This window comes from Mirounga leonina, unplaced genomic scaffold (assembly GCF_011800145.1).
Source record: "Mirounga leonina isolate KUSES-001 unplaced genomic scaffold, KU_Mleo_1.0 Mir_129, whole genome shotgun sequence".
Lineage (NCBI taxonomy): Eukaryota > Metazoa > Chordata > Mammalia > Carnivora > Phocidae > Mirounga > Mirounga leonina.
In genome coordinates this window covers 79,695,319-79,707,148 of record NW_023270323.1, presented here as the reverse complement: position 1 = coordinate 79,707,148, position 11,830 = coordinate 79,695,319, and the positions used below count along the sequence as shown (strand labels likewise).

Sequence of the window (11,830 nt, the reverse complement as noted above, 5' to 3'; positions counted from 1 at the left end):
CGCGGGAGGCCGGGCGGAGGCGGGCGGGGGCCGCGCCGGGCGGGGCGCTGGCGGGTCTCGAGTCGGGCGCGGGGGCGCGGGGCCGCGCCGGGAGGGGTGGTCGCCGTTCGGCCGTGACCGGGTGCGGAGAGGACGCGGGCTTCTCCGCGGGAGCGGCCGGGCAGCTGGCCTGTGGGCTGGGTGGTGGGCGGCGGGGGTCCGGAGCGGGCGCTGGGTCAGCAGGTGCTGGCGACAGCGCGGTCCGCGGCCTGCAGCGCCCGCCGCTCGGGGCTGCCTGTGGCTCTGGAGCGTTTGCGGGCGGCGGGTTCTGCCAGCCAGCCCTGCCTGCAGACGGTCGTGCGGTGGTCCGGGGACTGGACGGCCCAGGGAGCTTGTTGGTCATCTCGCTCTTTTCTCTCTTGAACGTTGTTGCGGGGGGGGAGGTGTCGGAGGGCTGCTGCCCCGAACAGTTACTTTGTATTCTTGTAATTCACGGCTCGGGATATTTTGTGCGCGATTTGTGTTCACTTCATGCATACCTGCCTTCGAATAAATGCTTCGGTTCACCTGGAACTGCTGGTGGTTTGATGCGTAATTTTATGCCTAAATGACGTAAAGCAGCTGGTGTATCCCTAAGGGTCAGAACACATCCGATAGCTGTATGCATTGCTGGTAAGTTACTACAGAAAGGTATTTTCGCGTATTTGTGAAAGATGGATTGAAATCTTAACGGGGAGAAGAAGTAGGCTTGCTGAAAGGTGCACTCTGGTCTCCTTTGCGAAAACATCCGTGCGGCCTCCGGTGAAAGCGAGTGGGAGAGGATGAGTAAGAGTTCAGCGGGCACCGAGAGAGGGGAGGGCTTTTGTGGCCCCGCGGGGGAAATGTAGGAGGGTGGGACTGTAAAATTCAGCCTTAAGTTGATGGGCTGATGCTAGCGATGGAGAAATTATATTTTAAAATCCGAAATCTCAATATACTCCTTGATTCTGACTGTGGGGAAAACTAGAATAGTGAAGATGTTTTTTAAGGAAGTGAATGGTTTGGCAGTCAGAACTGCTTTTCAGAGTTTTGATGTGGTTTACAGCAGGACAGCTGGTACGATTTGTTTTACTGCTTGTCGCTATGTTTAGATTTTAGTCACAGAGGCTCACTGAATGCCATGAATCTAAATTCTGCCCAGTCTCCAAAAGGTGGGATAGTTTTCTTTCTAAAATATAATTTATTACAGCTGACCGTTTTCCCCTTTAAGTCTTTGACATTACCTGATACTGATAAGATTTTGTTTGGTGTTCAGCTTTGTGTTACTGATTTTACCGTAAAAGCTGTTTCTTTAGACGATTACTAGTTTCCAGTTAGTTCTTTCAAGTAGTCATTGTATTGTCAGAAAAGTAAATAATTTGAAATGCTTTAAAAGATACTTTAAGGGGCCCCTGGGTGGCTCAGTTGGTTAAGCGTCTGCCTTCGACTCGGGTCATGATCCCAGGGCTTGAGTGGGGCATAGTTGCCCTGCTCAGTCTGTAGCCTGCTTCTCCCTCGGCCTGCTGCTCCCTCTGCTTGTGAGTTCTCTCTTTCTGTCAAATGAAGAAATAAAATCTTAAAAAAGATACTCTAAAAAAGATTGTTAAAAAAATCACATATCCAACCAGTGTTAAAATTACCTTGTCTCAGTTTATAAGTTTAACAATAAAAGATATTTTTATTATATGAAACTTAAAGATTGATTTATTTATTTTACATGTTTAATTGTTCTCAGGCACATGTAGAGAGAATGGTGTAATAAGTCCCTGTTTACCCTCATCCAGCTTCAACAGTTGTTAACTCAGCCGGACTTTCTCTGTATCCCCCAAACCTAGATTTCATGTCATTTTGACTTGAATATTTCAGTGTGTATATTTACATACATTTTTTAAAAAGATAAACACAGGGCGCCTGGGTGGCTCAGTTGGTTGAGCGACTGCTTTCGGCTCAGGTCATGATCCTGGAGTCCCGGGATCGAGTCCCACATCGGGCTCCCTGCTCGGCAGGGAGTCTGCTTCTCCCTCTGACCTTCCTCCCTCTCATGCTCTCTGTCTCTCATTCTCTCTCTCTCAAATAAATAAATAAAATCTTTAAAAAAAAAAAAAGATAAACAAATACCACTATCACGAAAAATTAATAATTTCTCATTACCTTCAAATATCCAACCAATGTTAAAATTTTTCTTAATTGTGTCATAGTCTTTTTTATAACAGTTGAATCAGGATCCAGATGCTATTTATACATTGTGACTTGTTTTAGTCTGTAGGTCCCCCTCCATCATTTGTCTCTCCTTGTAATTTTTTTGTTGGTGAAACTCCATGATTTGTCCTGTGGAGTTACACACAGTCTGTATTTTGTTCTGTATTGTAGTTTATACAGAAATGACTGTGCACTGGTAGATAAATCTAAAGATGTGATCAGATTCAGATTTGATTTATTTTTAGCAAAAAGACTTCATAGATTGGTAGGCAGATAATGATTAGTAGTCATTCTTCTTGTTAGCAACCCTTGGTGCTCAATGCCTAGAGTCCTTATTTGTTTGTTTATTTATTTATTTACTTAATTTAGAGAGAGAGCGCGCGCAAGCAGGGAGGGGCAGAGGGAGAAGGAGAGAGGATGTCAAGCAGTCTCCCATGCTCAGTGTGGAGCCCACCGAGGGGCTCAATCTCATGACCTGGAGATCACGACCTGAGCCGAAATCAAGAGTTGATTTACTTAACAACTGAGCCACCCAGATGCCCCAGAGTCATCATTTTATTAGGCATTGGAAGGTGTTGATATTTTAATTCTATAACTTTGTTAGCTGGAATGTGGCTTTTTTTTTTTAAGATTTTATTTATTTATTTATTTGACAGAGACATAGCGGGAGAGGGAACACAAGCAGGGGGAGTGGGAGAGGGAGAAGCAGGCTTCCCGCTGAGCAGGGAGCTCGATGCAGGGCTCCATCCCAGGACCCTGGGATTGTGACCTGAGCCGAAGGCAGATGCTAAATGACTGAGCCACCCAGGCGCCCCTGGAATGCTTCTATAAAGAGAAATGTCCTGGAGCGCCTGGGTGGCTCATTTGGTTGGGCTGCTGCTCTTGGTTTCGGCTCAGGTCGTGATCTTGATGTCCTGGGATGGAGCGCCGAATCAGGCTCTGTGCTCAGTGGAGTCTGTTGGAGATTCTCTCAGTCTCCCTCTGCCCCTCCCCCTGCTCTCTCTGTCTCTCTCTCTCTCTCAAATAACAAATAAATCTTAAAAAAAAAAAAAAAAAGAGAAATGCCCTCTCCATAATTTGGTTACCCTGAATTTTAGCTCTTTTGGGAAAAGTGGGATAAATGCTTAATTTATCCAGTAAGTTACTAATTCTCAAAATAAGTTGGGAATCCTCTGAAAGTAGTCAGTGAGTTGTGTTACGTGTTTGTGTCATTGTGAACTCATGGATTTAAACATATGTGATATGGTTCAGTCCATTGTAGGTATTATCCTTATTGATGCTGAGATTGTCCGATCTTTGTCCAATAGGAATCTGTTCTGTTTGCTTCCTAAACCCTTTAAACAAGACTCTAAAAGTCTTTGATCTTTCCGGTGTGACAAACTGCACCAGGCCCATCTTACACATTTTCTGTCCCAAGCCCTGGAATCATCCATTTCTCCAAGGGACCTTGGTTTCTTTTAATGAAAAACAGTATTTAGTAATGACAGTCTGTGTCCTGGGGTTGTTCACTGCTACTAGGTTGATCATTGTTTCTAGGTCTTTCCAGTGCACAGATCACAGTTACTATACAGAGTTCTATTTAACCTTCTTGATCTTACTCCTTTATCTTTTTTTCTTCGAAGACAGACCTCTTGATTCTAATTACTCTTTTTTTTTAAGATTTTAGTCATTTATTTGAGAGAGCAAGCACAGAGGGAGAATGAGAGGGAGAAGCAGACTCCCCGCTGAGTGGAGAGCCTGACATGGGGCTCCACCCCAGGACCCTGAGATCATGACCTGAGCTGAAGGCAGACACTTAACTGACTGAACCCCCCAGGTGTCCCTAATTACTTATTGTTTTATCCCACACTGTACACCTCTCAGTCTTAGAAGAATACGAAGACTATCATCAACTAATAAAAATTGAGTTTTTTGCATCCCCATTAGAGATATAAAGTCAAATTACTGTGTTTTAAAGTCACTTAGAATAGTTACTCTGATTTTGCTACTGGGTGCTTAGGTTTTTGGGCTTTTTTTTCTCTTAGTATTTAGGGATTACTTTTTAAAAATTTTATTTTATAATTACATAAAATATTAAAAAAAGTCTTTCAAAGTCAAATGTATGAAACAAGGTATAGTCAAAGTATTGCTTCTTTCCATCCTTTCATCTTCACCTATCCCTCTTCCCTATAGATAACCTTTTTACATTTTATTTTATTTTTTTTATTTATTTGACAGAGAGAGAGACAGCGAGAGAGGGAACACAGCAGGGGGAGTGGGAGAGGGAGAAGCAGGCCTCCTGCCGAGCAGGGAGCCTGATGGCGGGGCTCGATCCCAGGACCCTGAGATCATGACCTGAGCCAAAGGCAGTCACCCAACCAACTGAGCCACCCAGGTGCCCCAACCTTTTAATTTTATGGTTACATTCATAGTTTCCCTTTATCAGATAGATGGTAGTGTATTATACACATTTTCTTTAAAATGCTTTAAAAAGTTTTTATTAATTGTAAAATACGTACAACATAAAATTTGCCATCTTAATGTTTGTAAATGTACAGTTCGCTGGTATTATATACGTTCACATTGTTGTTCAGCCATCACTACCGTCCATCCCAGAACTCCTTCATTGTGAAACTGGATCTCTGTGCCCATCAAACACATTCTCCCCTGCCTCTAGCCCCTGTCTCTGTCCTTTCTGTCTCTATGATTTTAACTACTCTAGATATCTCATATAATTGGCATCATGCGGTATTCATTCTTTTGTGGCTGGCTCATTTGCCTAATATCCTCAAGGTTCATCCAGGTTGTAGCAGGTGCAGAATGTCCTTCCTTTTGAAGACTTAATAATACTCCATTATGTAGATACAGCACTTAACTGCTTTTTAATGAATACTCAATGTAAAAATTTTATCCACTAATGGCATTTTTTTCCCTTATACTATGAACTGATGAGAATTTTCTCATGCAGTTTAAGTTATCAGACTGGAAGGAAATACATCACATAGGTATGATGTCATACTCAGAAATTCTGTTGAGAAGATTCCAGTGTTCTGTATTATGTGGCGGTTGACAGCTACCAGTATTAAAGATTTCAGTTTTGCATTTTTTTCTTTTTTTTAAATAGCTGCCATTTCAGCCCCTCAACTACAGCAATACTGTTTTGGGTTGGTTTCAGCAATGTCATTTTTGAGATAAAATCGTCTAACTCATTGACCCAGTGAGTCCATTATTAATCAATTTGTTAACATTACATTTTAGTAATCTGTTTTTTCTTATGTTACCCATTGTTCTCTCACCCATTATTTATGTACATGTTCACTGAACTCAGATATTTAAGCTTTAAAGTCTAAATTGTTAGACCTATAGATTCTAAGTGTGGGAAAAACAGTGCCTATGGTCATAGTTGTTAATGCTGTTTCGCCAATGTGAGTTTTGTCAGTTCTCCCTTCATAATACATCCTGAATCAATCCTCCTGTCCCATCTCCACTGTCACCACCTGGGACCCAGCAGCATCACGTCTCCTTTGAACTAGCACAGCAGGCTCCAGCTGGTTTCCCTGAGCCCTTCCTACCCGTTCTCTACCTTTCAGCCAGGGTGATATACATAAATATAAATTAGATCCTGTTCTGTCTTGCTTAAAACCTTTCAAAGACTGATAAAAGTGGTTGCCTCTACGGATGGGGATCTCTGTGGCTAGGGGTCAGGGTGGGAGGGAGAATTACTTTTCACTGTATGAGCTTATATATCTTCGGATGTATGTTTTAGTTCATGTAGTTGGAGTACATACTCAGAATAAAGTAAGTAATCTTACAAACAAAAACCCAGTGACTTCCCATTATATTTAATGACAGAATCCAAATTTCTTATCATGATCTTCAAGCTCACTTTCTCCCTTCTTCCAGTTGCTCATTTATGCTGCATTTACAGTGGTTTTCCTGGAACCTAGCCCTTGCAATTTCGGGAATCGTACATTGATCCCTTTGCCTAGAGTGAACACTTTTATACCACTCTGCATGGCCAGCTCCTCATTTAGGCCCTGCATAAATATCCCTTAAAGAGACTGTCTGCCCTCTTTCAAATAGGTTTCCCCTGTTATTTACTAACTCATACACTTCTGGTGTCCTTCAGTTTAAATGATTTATTTATGTTTACTCTCTTTTTTTTCCCCCCACAGTAATGATACTTCATGAAGGCAGAGAAATGTATTTATCCACTGTTTAAGCTGGCCCCTTTGTGTTTTTGCTAGAATGAGTTCTGAGTCATAGACTAGACCATGACACTTCCCTGCTTAGAGCTTTTCAGTGATCCCTGGTCCATAAATTCTGAGCTCTTGGACCAGCCTTGGTTTGGCATCTTCCCACGTATATCTCCAGTTTTATCTCTTACAGCACCTTGGTTTTGCTTTCCACTGTGTTCTGAGCATGGTAAACTGGCACACAGTAGGTTCCCAGTTTGTGGAATGAATGATTTAAGATTCGGTCTCTTTAAGTCTTTGGGAAACTAAGTCACACTCTTGGGAAAATGATAGCTAAAAACATAACGTCATAAAGCTTCAGGGAAGGCTACATAAAGAAGGTAGAGTTTAAACTTACCCTTGAAAGGTGGGTACGGGGGCGCCTGGGTAGCTCAGTTGGTTAAGTGTCTGCCTTTGGCTCAGGTCATGATCCTGGGGTCCTGGGATTGAGCCCCGTGTGGGGGTCCTGGGTCTCTCTCATTCTCTCTCTCAAACAAATAAAATCTTTAAAATAAAATTTTATTTGTTTGAGAGAGAATAAGAGAGAGAGCACATGAAAGGGGGGAGGGTCAGAGAGAGAAGCAGACTCCTCACTGAGCAGGGGGCCTGATGCGAGACTCAATCCAGGGACTCCAGGATCATGACCTGAGCCGCAGGCAGTTGCTTAACCAACTGAGCCACCCAGGCGCCCAAATAAATAAAATCTTTAAAAACAAAAGGTGGGTACAGTGGGTAAAGGGGAAAATACCATTCTGTGAAGGAGAAATGGAAGGTTTTTTTTTTTAAGATTTTATTTATTTGAGAGAGAGAGAGAGAGAGAGAGAGTGCGCGCACACGAGGGGGAGGGGCAGAGAAAGAGAGAATCTCAAGCAGACTTCATACTGAGCGCAGAGCCTGATGTGGGGCTCAATCCCAGGACCCTGAGATCATGACCTGAGCTGAAACCAAGAGTAGGGCGCTTAGCCGACTGCGCCACCCAGGCACTCTGGAAGTTTTTTTTTTAAAGACTTTTTTTTTTGTAACCTTGTTTTATGGCAATGGTTTAGACACACATGTAGGAATCCCATCTAGACCTGCTGAATTCCAGCCTCAGACCAGTGATTAAAATGTATCCTCTAATTAAGAACCCCTGTTCTGTGGCCTTGCTTTTAGAACAGTGGTCCGCCATTCAATCAGTGTCTCAATGGACCCAGGACCACCATTCTGTGGTGGTGGAGTTACTTCCACATTGGGTGTGTGCATCATGTTAAGTGCTTCTGGACTTTCCTCTGAGATTTATCCTTTTCCCTGCTTAACTGATTGTTGAAAAACCAGGAATATTGCTTTTAATTGGCAATATAGAATTTCTAAAATCTAGTTTATAAACTTGAATTTTCATCTCTTTAAATATTTGCTATATGCTAGGCATTGTGCTTTTATGTATTATTTAATCCTTACCACAATCCTGGTAAGTACCTATGATTATCTTTTTAAGATTTATTTTTTTGAGCATGCACGTGCCTGTCCGATTGGGGGGAGGGGCAGAGAGAGAATCCCAAGCAGGCCTGCTGAGCATGGAGCCGTCCTGGGGCTCAGTCTCATGATCCCAAGATCATGACCTGAACCGAAATCAAGAGTTGGATGCTTACTTGACTGAGCCACCCAGGCGTCCCGATTATCTTTTTCAGATGAAAAAACTAAGGGAGTTTAAGTGATTGCCAAGGTCATACAGTTAGGTGGTGGAGCTGGGATTCAGACCTAGGGTGTCTGACTCCATACATGATGCTCTTAACTACCAGGCTGTGCTGCCTTCCTTCTGTATACTTTCTCAGTCCTAACACGTTAGGCACTTGATTATAACTCTTGGTCCTGGTCTTCCCCATGAGGGCAAGAGCTGTGCCTCATTACTACTGTATTCCGAACGTCTAGCACAATGCCTGGCACAGAGCAGGTCTTTAAGAAATAGTTGTTGCATGAGTGATCTTCAGTTACTTTTTAAAGATTTTATGTATTTTTTTGAGAGAAGGAGGGTGATCGGGAGAACACGAGCAGGGGTGGGCGGGAGAGGCAGAGGGAGAAGCAGACTCCCTGCTGAGCAGGGAGCCAGATGCAGAGCTCGATCCCAGGACTCCAGGATCACAACCCGAGCCTCACAACCCGAGCTGAAGGCAGACCTTAACCGACTGAGCCACCCAGGCATGCCCCGACTTTTTAAAAGCTTAGTTGTGAGGAATAGTGTTCATGGCAAATTGTTAAAGATGGTGTGCCCCATCTGTTCCCTTAAAGCAGTGGTTGGCAAACTTTCTGTAAAGGGCCAGATAATAGATATTTCAGGCTTTGAGAGTTGTAGGGTCTCTTTTGCAACTCCTGAGCTCTGCTGCGGCTGCAGGAAGCAGGTGCAGGCAATATGCAAATGAATGTGCATGACCGTTCAATAAAGCCTTCTTTATGGACACTGAAATTTAAATTGATTTCCAGGTCTCTCATCTATTATTATTTATGTTTAATATTATTATTTTTTCAAACTTTAAGTGTCACTCGTAGCTTGTGGCCCTTATAAAAACATTTGGCGGGGCACCTGGGTGGCTCAGTCGTTAAGCGTCTGCCTTAGGCTCCAGGGTCCGGGGATCGAGCCCCGCATTGGGCCCCCTGCTCAGCAGGAAGCCTGCTTCTCCCTTTCCCTCTTCCTCTGCTTGTGCTCCGTCTCTCGCTGTGTCTCTCACTGTCAAATAAATAAAATCTTAAAAAAAAAAAGCATTTGGCTTGGCAGGGGTCATCATTTGCTGATTTCTGCCCAAAGAATAAATTTTATCGTTAGATCGAAGTAGACCTCTGTCTCTGGAACTGAATTTTTTTTTTAAATATTTGTATTTATTTGACAGAGAGAGACACAGCAAGAGGGGGAACACAAGCAGGGGGAGCAGGAGAGGGAGAAGCAGGCTTCCCGCGGAGCAGGGAGCCCCATGCGGGGCTCAATCCCAGGACCTCGGGACCATGATCTGAGCCGAAGGCAGACGCTTAACAACTGAGCCACCCAGGCGCCCTGGAACTGAATTGTTTTGTCTGTCAGTGGCCTTTGTTCTGTTGCATTGTACTTTGGTCTCCATAAAAGAGCGTATAGAAGAGACCGTGTTCTGAAACACCGTGTCGTATTGGTTGTAGGGCAATTGTTGGGGGCCTTGTCCATTATAATAAGTGGAAAAAAGACCATTCTTTGTTTTCATTAAGAAATCTGCTTTACTTTTATTTGAGTAGAATTCTCCACTTTATCATTCTAGTTCTATCCCAGAATGAACTTTGGTATTTTATGGTTTTCCTTTAGCTTAATATATTTCAGTTGTGCGTTAAATCTTTTTTTTTTTTTAAGATTTTATTTATTTATTTGAGAGAGAGAATGAGAGACAGAGAGCACGAGAGGGAAGAGGGTCAGAGGGAGAAGCAGACCCCCCGCCGAGCAGGGAGCCCGATGTGGGACTCGATCCCGGGACTCCAGGATCATGACCTGAGCCAAAGGCAGTCGCTTAACCAACTGAGCCACCCAGGCGCCCCTCAGTTGTGCGTTAATAGAAAGAGCTATATGGAGTGAGAAGGACCTGGTTATGCCTAGCTGTGTAATTTTCTGTGCCAAATTAACCTTGTTTCCTGAATTGTAAAACAGGAGGAGATATTTCTTGCTTCACATGGCATATTTATGGGGATTAGATACAATGTAAGTGAACTGGGTAGCACTATACCTGGCCCGGAGGTTACAGTGGATTCCCTTAGGTGCCCTCCCAACAGATACGTACCTCGTGGCTTTTCCGCACACCAGTACTGCATCTAACCAAATGAGATGATGGTGTTGAAGAAAATGGAATGTCTGTGATTCAAAGGTGCTATTGCAAACCAGGAGTTTGCTACACAGAAGTGTAGATGTAAGCCAGAAGGCTTGGAGCTTAAAACCTTTGGGCTAACTCTTAATTTTTACTTTTTCAAAAGGTGTTGCTTCACTGTCTTTTTGCTGTATCATTTCCTGCAAGAATCTGCTATCGTCCTAATTTTTGTTCCTTTACGTAACATGTCCTTTTTCTCTGGCTGCTTTTAAGACTTTTCCCTGTCACTGGTTTTGAGCAGTTTTATTTTGATGTGTCTTTGTGTGCATGTTTCTTGTGCTTGTGGGATTCATTGAGCTTTTTCCTTGGATCTGTGGGTTTATAATGTTCATCAAATTTGGGACAATCTTGGGCATTATTTTTCACGGTTTTTCCTATTCTTTCTCCATGTCCCGTGCTTCGAAGGCTCCAATGCCATGCATGTTAGACAATGAAAAGTTGCTCCACAGCTCACTGATGCCCCTTTGATTATCTTTTCTCTGTAGGTTTCATTTTGGATAGTTTTCGTACTGTATCTTCACATTCACTGATTCTTCTTCTGCACTGTTTAATCTGCTGTTGATCTTGTTCAGTGTAATTTTTCATCTTAGACATCCTGGCTTTCATCTTTACAAGTTCTATTTGCATCATTTTTGTATCTTCCATTTCTCTACTTAAGATTTCGAAAATATGGAATATAGTTGTACCAACTGTTTTAATGACCTTGCCTGCTAATTTTAACTTCTCTTTCAGTGCTGGGTTAGTTTTGATTGATTTATCTCCTCTGGGTTATATTTTTCTGCTCTTTGCTTGCTGGGTAATTTTTTATGGATACCAGACATTGCAAATTTTATTTTATGTTATTGCGTTTTGAATAGTTATTTATTTCTCTAAGTGCTCTTGATGTTTGTTCTGTTACATTAGCAACAGGACTTTAAAATTTTTCTTGGTGAAAAATTGGTGAATTGCAACATTTTCTTTTTATATAAATTAAGTTCATAGCCTTCTTCAGAATCTAAATTCACTTAAAAATCCACTTACCTGTGAATCCTATATATTGTTTTGTTTTTATTTTCCTCCGTGCTTTGGGAAGTTATTTTGGCAAGTAGAAGAGGGATGTCCTTTTTTGAATTCCCTGTTTAAAGGTTTTCAAAACCAAATCTAAGATTTGGTTAGTAACAGAGTAAATATGTTAATACCCTCTTAGTTTGGTCAGTGCTTACTGACTGTCACATGTCTCCTTAAAATAGTTTGGAATCTTAACATAGCATAACATTAAACTTTAACAGAGTTGTTTAATAGTTAATGCTTATTCTGACCTACATGCAAGAAACTTGAGTTGGAGGGAATGAAGGGGAGCAAGTTGAATTCATTTTGCCCTTTGAGCTTTATTCATTCCAGAAGTACCCTTTTAAACAATTTTTTTTTTTAAGATTTTATTTATTCATTTGAGACACAGAGAGAGAGAGAGAGCATGAGCAGTGGGAGAGGCAGAGGGAGAGGGAGACGCAGACTCCCCGCTGAGCCAGGAGCCCGATGTGGGGCTCAATCCCAGGACCCTGGGATCATGACCCGAGCTGAAGGCAGATG

At 42.6% G+C, this 11,830-nt stretch overlaps 1 protein-coding gene across 1 annotated transcript in view; it reads left to right on the top strand.

Moving 5' to 3' along the window:
• The first annotated feature begins 226 nt into the window (after positions 1–226).
• The window catches only part of ADD1 (adducin 1), an 89,661-nt gene continuing 78,057 nt past the window's right edge, over positions 227–11,830 (top strand). The window contains exon 1 of the mRNA XM_035005434.1: positions 227–651. The gene's annotated coding sequence lies outside the window, so the exon portion shown is untranslated. The remainder of the gene's footprint in view (positions 652–11,830) is intronic.